Below are 14,794 nucleotides of genomic sequence, written 5' to 3' on the forward strand. Positions count from 1 at the left end.
CTATAAGAACCATTTTGTGTTGAAGTGAACTTTCGAAGAGACACAACGATGGAAAACGTAAATTGTCAGTTGACCAGCAAACGGCTTCACAACATTCAGAATTGCAATGATTAATCATGGACATTTTATGAATTACAAAATCCTCAAAGAGAGGTAAATTTGTTTGGATTTAATCTAACACAATAAACATCTAAAAGCTTTTATATTTTTTTATAGACACCTGTTAACATAAAGAAATTATGAAAAAATAATGGAAAAGCGATAATTGATTTGAAAGATGGACCTGGTTCTGATCCTTATAAATGTCAATGTCGTCATGGTTTCACTGGAAAATATTGCTCATTTGGTAAGTTTGTTCATTAGTACGATTATTAAATGTAGATGTAAATGTAGATGTAGATATACATGTACATGTAGATGTAAATGTAAATGTAAATTATGTAGATGTAAATGATGATGTAAATGATGTAGATGTTAATGTAGATGTAAATGTAGATGTACATGTACATGTAGATGTAAATGTAGATGTAAATTTACATGTAGATGTAAATGTAGATGTAAATGTAGATGTACATATACATGTAGGTGTAAATGTAGATGTGCATGTACATGTAGATGTAGATGTACATGTAGATGCAGATGTAAACGTTAAACGCGAGATGGAAGTGGAAGCTGTTACAATGGAGACGAAAATCGACAAGGTTAGTAAAACATATGATTCTGAAATAAAGGAAATTCAGAAGCATCATAAGAAGGAAATTGGTAAGGTGAAAATGGATACTCAATAAATTTTAAGTCTACGTACGTATGACGTTGATCAAACTAAACAACGTCGATTACTGATCATTTGATTCCGCCAATTTTTTTGTTCACTTTTTTTTCATGAAAAAAATAAACAAATAATTATTTCTTCTAGATGCGCAAAGATTTTCAGGAAATAGTGAAGCTAAAAAACTCTTTGAAAGAGGAAAATGTTTGGTTTAAAAGCGAAAAAGAAGAGATGTAAACGTTAAACGCGAGATGGAAGTGGAAGCTGTTACAATGGAGACGAAAATCGACAAGGTTAGAAAAACATATGATTCTGAAATAAAGGAAATTCAGAAGCATCATAAGAAGGAAATTGGTAAGGTGAAAAACAAACAAACGAAACATCAAATGGATGATTGTGTCAAATGAGAAAAGGATAAAGAAGTAGAGTTGGAAGTTGCCCATAATAAGATTGAAGTAAGAGTAAGTTTTTTTGTAACTTTGTGTATATGTGACACGTTTTTACGGTAAATAATCTATCACGTGTTGTATTCAATCTATCACGTGATGTATTAATCCATCACGTGGTGTATTCAATCTATCATGTGGTGTACTCAAAGATCCATTAAACTTTATCTTATTCAAAGTTTTTTTATTGAAATTTTCTGATTCAAAATCGTTTCATTTCAGTCAATGAATCGTGAACTTACGACATTGGAGAACTTGAAAATTGAATACAATCAGAACAATATTGAACAGGTTCGGTTTGTTGCTTAATTTTTAACCCATTTTCCATCAAATTTTTACTTCTTTATCTTCTCTTTTATCTCATATCTTCCTAGGCCCGTTCATTACAGTATTTCATTTCACAATTAACAGAATTTCAGGAGTAATTTCAAAGCAAAAGAAGGGCGCAAACTCAGTAAATTTATCAATATTTTGCACAAACCTTGTTAGATCAAGCACAGAATGTATTGCTTCAACGTTTTCTTCGTTCGGTTCTGGTTCTTTCACGTTAACATTTCCAGGTTAAATGCAAATAAACAAATTACTTCCCAAACATTGTAGTCATAAGATAATACAGCAATGTTCTTCTTCCCAATTTTCCGCTCTGTTTTGACTCCAGTTCAGCGACTACCAAAAGCAGGCTGGATACAATCAAAGGAAGAACCAAAAGTCTAGCTCTCACCCAAATCTCACCAAGAAAAGACACGTACATTGCATATTCCTTCGGTGTTGGATCTATGGACGACTGAACATTGCCATGCAATAAAGAACCAAGTAAAAATCCACAAAGTACGCCGAATAAAATGAAAAATAATATCATATGTTGTTTTGCATGTTTTAATCCATTGTAGCAACGCTTTCGTGAAGTCATTGTTGAAAATTTGAAGCTTTGAATACAATTCAAATCAAATTCTCTCAACTCCCAATTTCACAATTCACAATAACAAAGACTATAAATATACCGCGCCGTTGACTATATATAATTATATAATCACCAGAAGAACTTGAGCAATTTCATTGGTCGAGACCTTTGATCTATAAAGCCTGGTTCCACTATAGGCTTAACGCGAAAACGCGACAGCGATTAACTTTAAACGCGATAATCCCATATGGGAACGTGGTAATAATCGCAATAAACGTAGACTAACAACCGCGATATAATTTTTGATATTTATTCGCGTTAATCGCCAAAATGACGTCATCTTGAATGAAAATTTTGGAGTATAAAATGGCGGATTCAACATGTGCTCAATCACTTAACCCAGAAAATTGGCCGAGAAAGTGCGTAAGATTCCCTGCTTATATGATAAAACATATAAAGATTATAAAGACAAGTTTGGCGTGGCAAATGCTTGGGCAAAAGTGGCAGAAAATCTGAATCTATTCGAACGTAAAACAATTTTCATTTGACTCTGAAGATGACTACCGCTAAGGTTGTCGAAGCGTCAGTCAACAACAACAAAAAACAGTCCTTCTCAGGACTATACCAACTTTGACGATCTACATTTACAAACATGTAACGATACTCCCGGGTTCAAACCATTTACTTTAATAATTGGTGAGCGAGCCAAAAAATTGTTTGAAAATTTAAAAAAAAGATTCAGCAAGCAAAGAAATAACTTTAAAAAAAGTAACTAAATCTGGAACATCTCTGTCAGCTGTTGTTTCCTCTAAAACAAAATTGAAGGACTATAATTTTCTACAGTGGTTAGTACCATACATAAAGTCTGGAGCAACAAAAACTAATTTGTCAGTATCAAATACCGGCAGCGGCTCGACAAGTAATTGTAGTTTGTTAACCAATGATGAAATTGAGCAAGTCAGCTTACTAAATGAAGACAATGGCTGTCAACGAATAAAGCCAGATGAAGTATTTGATGATAAGATTACTGATATATCTGATACAACTCGACATAAAAAGTGGTCAAAGACAAAAGTTGATGTTGAGCAAGAAGAAATACAGTTTCTTCGTACAATGCAGAAAACAATTAAGCATCAAAACAAAAAAAATGTGGAAAAAGATTAAAATGATTTATTTGGAATGCTTGTTGCCTCCCAGTTGAAGAAGTTAAATACACATGAACAGGCCATTGCTAAGCATCAGATTCAAAATGTTGTTTTCAATATGCAAATGAATCAAAACCCAACAACGAATTGTTCTCTTCAGAATCAGGCTTTATAAAGACTGCACCCACCAATAACGGAGAACCGCTCATTGTCTCAGCCATTTTGTGTTTCTTCACACAAACCTGCAGAATATCTTCCTTTGGTCATCTGCTGAATGACCATCACTTGTAATTGGACTTTTGATATAATCGCACTTCTGTAATTCAGAAAATAGTTTCCTGCTCATGGAACCTTTACAGTCTATCCTTCCAGCCGTAAAGTATGGAGTAACTGAAAGAAAGTCTTGTCTATTGCTCATTGTCTCAGCCATTTTGTGTTTCTTTACACAAACCTGCAGAATATCTTTCCTTTGGTCACCTGCTGAACGAACATCGCATGAAATTGGACTTTTGATATAATCGCACTTCTAATGCCGAAAATAGTTCCCTGCTCATGGAACCTTTACAGCTTATCTTTCCAGCCCTAAAGTAAGGAGTAACTGAAACAAAGTCTTGTTGATTGCTCTTACCACATAAATACAATTCTTGGAAACTTTTCAAATTATTTGGGCGTAAACAAAAAATGAGAAGGGCTGCTTCTGTTATATTAGAATATTGCGTTAACGAGTATTCATAATCATTTGCCATGTAGAAACCATACTTATGCGACAAGTCACACTTTTCACCACCTTTACCTAATTTAATGCCATTCTCAAGAATATTCTGAGCAGACGAATGATCAGTGCCATGGAAATATAACTCAGTATTTCATTCTTCTTCTTTCTTCAAACTGGATGATATATTTAATTGCTTCATCTTTGTTACTTGCATTAAAAATCTTTACATCTTGATTAGTTTTGCCCTCTGCATCATTACAATGTGAAAAATTCTGCGTAAACCAACCGTTTAGGTAGTTTTCATTGTATGGAAAAAGAGGAAAGGCGTCATTCGTAAATATAGTACATTTGAAAAATTTCTTAATGTAGGTTCCAAGTAAAACTGTCATTGATTGGTCATCAAGATGAGACAGAATAAACGAGAGTGCATTTTCTCCTTCACTTTTCATCATCTCTTTTTCAACCAACTCATTCGAAATGTAAAGCAAGCTCACAATATCGTACATATCAGGTCTAGCGAAAGGACTTCGCTCAGGTCTTTTTTGGAACATAGCAGTGATCGTTTGGTTGTATTGTGGTACAGCATTATTCTTTTGTGGATAAATGGTGTAGACGTCTCTCATTATTGATTTTGATAAACACGGAGGCATTCTAAAGAACATCGTAGATACTTATGAAAGAATGTTTTCTAACTTATGTTTATAAGATCATATCTTTATTTTATCATAGATACTCTTACAAAAATACACTGAAAAAATGAATAACATTATTTAGAAACCTTTAAATAATTAAAACGAGAACGTCGATACATTCACAATGGCTACATTTGTAAACGTTTATTTATTTGCATTAAAATTCCTTCAAAGCTTATGAAGGAATCGCAATACGAAGGTTTCACGACATTGAATCTAGCGGAAAAGTATGTATTTTTAGTGTTGTGCATATTTTGGTACAAACATGAAACTTCCGTTGTGGGAAACGTTATTTTGCGTAATTTTGACTCATGTAATTGAAATTTTTGTTGAGATAGTTCTTCATCCAACGAATAAGTAAATTTTATCGTGACTTACGATAAACATTTCAACTATTGCAAAAACTTCGAAATATCAAACGGAAAAGTTAAATCAAATGTAACATGCTCCAATGAACCACAGCTAAGAGGAAGTGATGAACACTTGTGCTGTGTGGCTACATCATTTATAATCAAATACCAAAGAATGAATTAATTATTTTCAAAAAATTCAGAATGTATTAAAAAACAAGCTACAAAGTAATTTTTGATCCATAATAACGACTTTGAAAGTTTTAAAACGATAATTTTACACCAAATTATTTGCACTCAAGGGAACTTTATATGCCTTTGTGCGCAATAGATTTGTTACAATCAAGGCAAAAGAGCCAATACATACTTCAAAACTTATCACACGATTGTCACTTAAGCGTAACTTAAATATTATAAACAAGTTTCGATGTTTAAAGTGTTAAGTGTTTAGGAAATTGACGCCTCCTGGTTATAACTGGTTTAAATATTTTCACGTTCCTAATAAGTACATAGATGTTAGGTCGTCAACGTTTTGATACCTGGATACGGCGCATAAAACCGTTCAAAAAAATAGATATTTGAAGCTATTGACGACAGCCTAGTACAATTTTCTTTGTATGATGAAAACTGTCACAATTATACCCAAATGCGTTGAACATAGTTGCAATTACAAATACATTTTTCATTGGTTTCGCTTTCATTATGGAAACGACGACGAATATTGTTGTCTGAATTCATCAAAATTTACAAAACTCCATTCTAACGTTAACTAAGAATGTTTACTTACTTTTACAGAAGGATAACAGCTGGTATTTGGCAATTTTTGTATATCTACGAACTGAGGAGCTTCGATGGACGGCGTACTATCCAGAAAGAAATGACAAGAATCGCGTCTCTGTGTCGGTACCAGACCTCTGACGTAGTTTTTTCCCGCTAATTCCGATAATTACCATCGAGCACGAGGCAAAAATTTGCCGTGCTTCCTAGAGTACCCCATCAAGTCAAATAAAAATGTTATTTAGGATAATAAAATATAATAATGACCTCTTTTGTGAATAAGTTCAAATCATTTTAAAATTTTTACATTTCTGATCTCAATGAATGCATATTTCTGTTAAAACTGATAATTTTATGTCAACAGACACAATAGAAAAACAGTTGTTCAATTATATGTAATACATATTAAAGATCATTTCATACAACAAATCAAAAACCATAAAACATTTTGTATGAAACATGTTTAGCTCCTAAGTTAAACATAAAGTACTACTTGAATAAGAACATGACAAACTCTGCTTGTTTTATTTTTTTCTCTGACGCTGCAAAAAACAGCAGCTCATTAAACATACGTCAGTTGTATGATTTCAAATCTTTCATACATCATAAAAGTGTGCAAAATGTCCAATGGACTCAAGTGATGTCCTTCTGATAATAGTTACACAGTCAGAGAAAGCAAACATGAGACAGACATTGGGTAAATGGTGTGAACATGTGCTTTGTTATTTTATTTTGTTTTGAAGACACTTAACTTTTCTTCAATATGCAAAAAACATCGTTATGATATCACAATGCATAAGTAGCTTTAGGAAAAACTAATTTTTGTGGACAGTTAACATAAATTATTGCCAATGTCACAGGGTCCTAATATTATTGATTTCAATGCATTGGGATGGTGTCTTTGTAAATTTCAAATAAACGAATAATGATTGAATATGTCCGTCTTAATACAGCATGGGGTACTTAGGGAAATGGTAACAGGATGATATGAAGACAGTAGAGGCACCAGGGGGATGTCATTTTAGTGATACAATATACTTTTCATAGAAATATAAACCAAACACTTACAGCTTGTTGTAAAACAAATGTTCCTTTCTTGTTCATAATGACTTCTTCAATGGCTTTGATAGATGTTTCCAAAGCTTTCAAACCTTCTTCTTGATTCATTGTTGTTGTCATGACAGCATAGGTAGGTGGTGAAATGGGATTTATCTTAAAGAAGAAAACAGTTTACAATCAAACAGTGAAATTTTCAAAAGATTATTTATCATTGTATGATATTTAGGCCTGGCACAGGTATTGTAAGATATAATTACATTGCTGTGCACATTTGGAACATTTATAATTAATTAAATCTTGTTTTCTTGAACACCAAAATGTCCATCCTCATTGTGTTTATGTAGCAATATTGCAATTTGATGCATTTCATTGAGAATGATCTGTCATATACAGTGGTGTAAAACAAAGCTTCATGCTATTCTTGGTTCTTAAGGTTCGCTTTTCTTGACAACTCATTTATTGACAGTTGTCTTGTTGTACACAATGTTCAGTAGTATATATAATAATCATTCTACAATTGAAATCTTGACATAAACATATTTAAAAGTTAAAACCATTGAGTTCTATAATAACTAGAGCGGCTATCTCAAGCGCGGCCTTAGATATCTGATGACGCCAAAAAAATGGCGGATTTCGTCCTTTGCCGCTGAGATTTACCGAAACTGACCGCTTTTCCTAAAATTTCACAATTTCCCACTCCCTCCTGAGGAAAGAGTGAGGAAAATGTATGTGTGTATTTGGGATTCGGTAAGCAATTTTTTGATGAAAATGAAGGTAAAAACCTTAAATTCATAACAGCGAGTCAACTGTGGTTGTCAGTTATCTGCTCCTACGAGGATGCATTTATAACTATCGACGAAAGACCTATATGTCGGCTACACATGTATGAATGCAGATGTGCGTCGTTTTCTTACCAGCGTCAAACTTGTTTGATCGATTAAACTCTTTAGTCTATACAAAAAAGTATATCATAGTTCATCTCCACGGTTCACGAGAGAGAAGTTAGCTTATTTGTTATCATTGCTATTTTGCTTCTTTTCATGCGATGGGCAATGGCGTTTTTCGCCACAACTGTAGGATTTTTACTTGTTTCTTTAAAAAAGTACATATTAAATCTCCGGATATTTACGGATTTTCTGTAATTGAGTTTCATATGAAATTTCAAAAAGACTCAAGTCTGCATAGGTTTGGTAAATAAAAACAAACAATATTGTATAGAAATTACTTTAAGTAACCTTTTTGTGACGTTCTGAAGTGCAACTGCAACAAATACTTGTAAAGTTGTAGCACATTTTGATTTTGTTGTATTGATATATGAATTGGGCAAAATGCAAATAATCATCAAAACACTTATGCTTCCAATGGTGTTTATAATTCATTTGTAGTTTTAATACTTCTACCTTTCTTTTTCACTTTGTTTTGTTTTTCCTATATTTGCAATAAAAGTGCACTATAATTTGAATGATTAACACAGTTTTCACCTCAATAATAAATTTCATAAGAAGTTGGTAGTGCATTTTGTTCTCTGAGTATCCACATCTGGTGTTTTGTTCATACAAGTAGATATGTCATAGCAAGGCAATAAAACCAAATGAATTACATACCTATAGTGTACTTTTATGCTAGAAGCTTAAAAGCTTTTTAGAAATTAGAAAGTTATTGGATTATATTACCTCTATATCATCAATCTCATCATAAGAAATAAGAAGCAAAAAATTTGTAGAAAAGCTTTGAAAAGTGAAAAACTTTTCTTTAAAAAAGCAGCAATAATGCATATGATAAATCTCCATTCTGTACTCTAATAGGTAAATAAGCTCAAATTTTTCTTAAAGAAATATAAGAAATATATAAGAAATATACAGTACAGTAACTTTAAAGGTTTCATCACTGAATCTTTAATGCTTCAGTATAGTGCATTAGTAACATTCAAACAACACTCAACTAAAATATTTTGATAAAGATATGACATGATTTAAACATTAAGTTACATAAAACCCAATGGCTTATACAGTTTGAAGCTTCACATCTGCATCGAGTCATCATCAATCTCAGTACAAATGTTTACATAGACACAAACTTTATGGCCTTCCATTTTACATGTTTGTGAATTGACATTTCATTAAGCATCAAAACACACACAACCTTCTTGCCATCTTTCTTTGGATCATGAACTTTAACTTCAAAGCATTCAAGGCATCCTTAGTGAATCCATTGTCTCCATCCATAGAATTTGACCACGATCAACTTAAATAACTCTGGATAGGGCAGACAATAAATCAATTATCTTTACAGCATTATAATTTTTTAAGACTCTGCCTGGTCAATAACATCTTCCAGTCATCTTTACTCCTTGATCTTCCCTGCATGTTGTCAGCAAATAGAACATAGAAAGCTCTGCTCCAAATCATGGGTACCGTTGAGGCTGATCATTTCTTTTTGATACTTACTCACAGAGCAAAATGTGTGCAGGGTCTTTTTTGCTTTAGAGAAACTATTTTGCAAATAAATGGGTAAATTTACGATTTCATGCATTAACAAATGACAGAAAAGTATGCAGAATTTTATAAACAAAACAGGAAAACATCAGTATATTTGGCGTTCAAGTCAGTCTTAAAAATACGATCTTTAATATGTATTTTATGGCTTTTCAAGTGCATGTATAATTGCTTTTCAATCGTTGACGGACTAACAAAACAAACAACTACCTCACCTGTGAGAAGCGATATGTTCCTTTTTGTGGAAACTACGACATCCAACAATTGAACGATTAAAGTGTTGGCATTATAAAAGAAATGACTCACAGAATATGGAACTAACGATATCCATATTCTGTGATATCGTGTTTGTTTTGAAAAATTCTTTATAATTTACTATAGACACCAGGGGGAGGTCGAGAATATTATTTTTCTGCAAAGCGATCATTTCAGCGGAAATACGTCCTTTGGCCGCCATTTTTTGGCATCCTCGCCCCAGTAAAGTTAGCCGCTCCAGTTATTATAGAACTCAACAGTGAACTCGACATTTGAATAACTGGAATGATAACCGAAGCCAAAATTGAAGCCAAAAATATTTGTTGTCATCCTTCGTCATCACACGTCAGGCTCTAGTCTCTCGCGTGCTCATTTTAATTTTTTAAATCATTTGTCCCTTGGTAATGGTAGAGTTCGGATCTTGATCAGAGCGTAAAATAACGAAATTTTGGAATGAAAAGGTTCACGGAAAGTGAATCAAAGTGATAAATCGAGAAGCAAGATGAGGTGAACTTAGTCGATCTGCTCTTACGCTGCGGTTTTCCTTTAAAACATATCAAAGTCTTTGGTTCAAACCCGGGAGTATCGTTACATGTTTGTAAATGTAGATCGTCCAGGTTGGTATAGTCCTGAGAAGGACTGTTTTTGTTGTTGTTGACTGACGTTTCGACAACCTTAGCGGTAGTCATCTTCAGAGTCAAAAAAATGAAATGCAAAGTCTTTAAGGATATTCAATTTTTGATATCGAGATGACAACCATTTAGTATTTCAATCACTATCAAAATCGACTAAAAATACAATCGCTCTGTAAAAAGTAAAAATGCGAGTTATAGACTCAATATTTTTTATGAAACTGGATATTCAAGTTTCTTTTTTCTTCGGAAAAAAAGATCTTTAAATCCACTGAAATGACAAAAAAAAGACAAACACTGTCTGACACCGTTTGAAAATTTACCTTCCGACGAAAGAAAAATTTATGCTTGAATATTTTCTCGTCATATTGTCTATTGTATTGTCTTTTTAGCATACAGTGTAATTTTCAGTTGGCTTTTCCTCGTTACAAGTTATAAGTTACAACGAGCTCACTGTAGTAAAGTTTCAGCTGTAAAAAATAGCCTTTTGCGAGGAATTAGCCTCGTGTGTTGTTTGTAGTGATGTTGTTTATATGTTTATGCTTTCGCAATTTGTATTCAAATTTATATTGGCCGTGTATGTTTGGCACTCAGGGGAATGATACTGACGTACAAACCGCGTGAATATTCGACTTTGACGGACTGGAACTGACGTACAAACCGCGCAAGAGACTAGGACTTTGGCTTCAACTTTTTATCTATAAAATGTATTGTCGTTATCATTCCAGATATATATATATATATGGAGTTCACTGGAACTCAATGGTTAAAATGACATGATGAATATGAGGTAAAGCCACTGATCTGATAATAGACTGGATATAGCTTCTACAGGTAGCAAAAGTGAAGCCTAATTATATATGCAAAATTCACTTCCGGTTACCACGGAGAGATACAAATTACTATAGAAATGTATGGCGAATAACGTTTACAAACATGGATTTTCGAATATTTAAGACCTTTCGCGACTCCTTACTAACCTCAAGTATTAGTCATGGATAAAACAGGTTATGCGAATTTATTTGACATCAAAATGATTCCTATAGCTGTAAAATATCGACATTAGTGTTGATTTAAAAGTTGTACATGCGAGAATGTATTTTGTTCCATCGTTGCCAATGCAAGATAGTTCACTGCTCGCTTTTCAATTTCTGAGGCAGTTACTGAGACTGTTCACAAAAATCATATTCACTCATTAAGACCATATCTAAATGTTACAGCAAGGTGCGAGTATACCATTTGAGGAAAACAACTACAGAAATAGAAACTAAACATAAAGTGCGAAAGAAACCGAATAAACTTGTCTTGTTTAAGCATCAGTAGTACTTTGCTCATGAAAAAATGAAGTTACAGCAAAAATAAAATGTCAACAATTTCTCAACATAAAGAAAGAATGATAAAAAAAGTAACTCACCTCATTTCTAAGGAACTGAAACGTATACTAGATCATGAATGCCTCAGAAATTGGAAAGCGAGCAGTGAACTATCTTGCATTGGCAACGATGGGACAAAATACATTCTCTCATGTACAACTTTTAAATCACCACTAACGTCGATATTTTACAGCTATCGAAATCATTTTGATGTCAAATAAATTCGCATAACCTGTTTTATCCATGACTAATACTTGAGGTTAGTAAGGAGTCGCGAAAGGTCTTAAATATTCGAAAATCCATGTATGTAAACGTTATCCGCCATACATTTCTATAGTAATTTGTATCTCGCCGTGGTACCCGGAAGTGAATTTTGCATATATAATTAGGCTTCACTTTTGATACCTGTAGAAGCTATATCCTGTCTATTATCAGATCAGTGGCTCTTTTGCTTAAGAACAGTTTATGTACGACGTCAGATGATGTTAATGTTGATTCATAATGGTTTCAAAAAAGCTTGGCTGACTGATAATTATGCTAATAAACACATAACCCTGGCTGTCACATGTTACAATCGTAAACAAAATCTCAGCAAACTTTTGGCAAAATATAAAGCAGTTTTAAAATTCAAAAGGAGTAAAGATCTTTTTGACTTTGAAATTGAAAAATTTCAATAAACCTTCCACTCACTGTCTCAAAGAGATGTGAAAATGAGTGTGTGATGAGTAGAGTGTGGAAGGTTTATTGCAATTTTAATATTTCAATGTCGTTGTAAAGGCTGTGTTTAAGATTAACTTATCCGTTTAAAATCTAGATGTTCTTATTATGATCTTGTAACATTACCTTTGCTCTCTTTGGTATGGTTCATATGACATAATAAAATGTATTTACAACTAATATCGTAAATGTATTTATTATTGTTTCACAATAGTGAAGGTGAATGGGTTATCTACACACTTAGAAATCTCCACACTTGCACAGTTTTGCGAAAGAAGCATTTACGTTCTAATAAAAAAGGCTTCCTTTAGTAAAGTAAAAAGCAGACAATTATGACCTTATGATTCATGAAAGCCTTCTTATATCGAAACTTAAACCCTCTCTTAACACCCAAGGCAACTCAATCCCCCTTCACCTTCTTTAATATACCGCCATTCTCATTTCATTCCGTCATCTAAACTTCCTACTCCCCTCACATGTAATTTAACACCCTGTAATATATGCTTGTATTTAAAACCTCATGTATATAATTCATCTCAAATAATCTGAAGATGTCTTAAGTTAAAGACGAAACGTTATTATTGAAAAACCCTTTGTCTTTCTTTATTTTATTATTGTGATGGCTTTTTTAAATGTCTTATGTTGAGCTATTATGTTCATATTGAAAAAGTAAAAAGCATTGTCGTTAAATTATAGAAATAAAAGTTATACGTATAAGAAAATTTTTGCAGTAAAAGCAAAAGCAGGGCGAAAATTAATGAATATTTTGCACAAACCTTGTAAGATCAAGCACAGAAGGTATTGGTTCAACTTTTTCTTCGTTCGGTTCTGGTTCTTTCACGTTAACATTTCCAGGTTAAATACAAATACACAAATTACTCCCCAAACATTGTAGTCATAAGATAATACAGCAATGTTCTTCTTCCCAATTTTCCGCTCTGTTTTGACTCCAATTCAGCGACTGCCAAAAGCAAGCTGGATACAATCAAAGGAAGAACCAAAAGTCTTAATGCTCTCACCCAAATCTCACCAAGAAACGACACGTACATTGCATATTCCTTAGGTGTTGGATCTATGGACGACTGAACAAATCCATGCAATAACGCACGAACTAAAAATCCAGAAAGTACGCCGAATAAAATGAAAAATGCACTTCAATTTCAGCCAATGATAAGCTTAACTCTAGATCACGTGAGATCAAGTTGGGGAATTGTCGTTATCCTGCGAATGTAAGTTTTCGGCAAATAGTGAAAAGATTCTTTATTAAAATTAGCACATACACAAATTTTACATTTTACAGACGTAATGATGTGCCCACCTCAAGCCAATTTAAGCGTGGTATCAAAATAGCACTATTTTAATTAGTTTCGTTTTAGCATGGTAATATGATGTATTTTTATCTTCATATTTTCGAATTTTACAAATTTTTACATTTTACAGACGTAATAGAGTACATTCTATCTAAATAGTTATTTTAACAAATTTTAACTCCATAGTTTGTGCATTTCTACATTTCTACATTTCTACATTTCTACAAATAAAATATTTCTACATATATAGTCAAACTTACAGTTCATCAGGAATTGATGGTAGATTTAAATCATATATTTCAACACTAAAGTCCAAATATAAAACCTCAAGCAAGATATTAAAAACTGTCAACGTCTGATTCCATCCCTACTTGATCTTCAACAAGATTCTCCTGCAGAACGTTTTCCCCGCGGGAATTGTTTTCGTCTTGTTGCTCATGCTCCAGTCCTTCGTGATCTTCGTCTTCATTTCTATTCTCGTCCTCATTTGATTCAAAATTGGAATTTTTATCGTTTTTGTTCATATCTTTATTTTACATATGCTAATGTGACTCGCAAACTTTACCAACAAATGTTGCTTTCGATGAGGAGATGCTCCGTCACAAGCCAGCTACCACTTACTTTGGTGTAATCCAAAGGACGTCCTTATACATCACTGCCTTGCAGAAACTCAGAGACTCAGCAAAACTGTTCACGTGACCAATCACGTTCATCCAGTCGAATGTCAATTGCAGAAAAGACCAGAAAGCCGGGCATGGCAAAATGCCAAAATTGGGAAAGCGAAACCCCGAGCGAAACATTTTTAGTAGTGATGTGTGATGTAGGTGTGATGTGTGATGTGCGTGTACAACAAAAACAGTCCTTCTCAGGACTATACCAACCTGAACGATCTACATCTACAAACATGTAACGATACTCCCGGGTTCAAGCCATTTACTTTAACCAGTAAATGGTTTGTGAACTTGGCAATATTTAGGTGTACATCAATCTATGACGACGAAAGTCGCCAATTCTTCCAACATTCGCTAACCTTTGTGTCGAATCACTCGAATATATTTGGATTTATCTTACTTGAAATTTATTTCTATAAATGTGTTTCTATCAATGCATTCACAATTTCAAACTTGTCAGATTTTTCATTATACCGCACTGAAGATG

At 33.3% G+C, this 14,794-nt stretch overlaps 1 long non-coding RNA gene across 1 annotated transcript; it reads right to left on the bottom strand.

The window, feature by feature from the left end:
* Positions 1-3,266: 3,266 nt before the first annotated feature.
* Positions 3,267-6,003, bottom strand: LOC124435768. The gene is made up of 2 exons (XR_006945149.1): positions 5,806-6,003; positions 3,267-4,627 (listed from the first exon to the last, which is right to left on the bottom strand). It is a non-coding gene; the product is annotated as an uncharacterized LOC124435768 (long non-coding RNA).
* Positions 6,004-14,794: the final 8,791 nt, after the last annotated feature.

This window comes from Xenia sp. Carnegie-2017, unplaced genomic scaffold, assembly GCF_021976095.1.
Source record: "Xenia sp. Carnegie-2017 unplaced genomic scaffold, XeniaSp_v1 HiC_scaffold_148, whole genome shotgun sequence".
Classification (NCBI taxonomy): Eukaryota; Metazoa; Cnidaria; class Anthozoa; order Malacalcyonacea; family Xeniidae; genus Xenia; species Xenia sp. Carnegie-2017.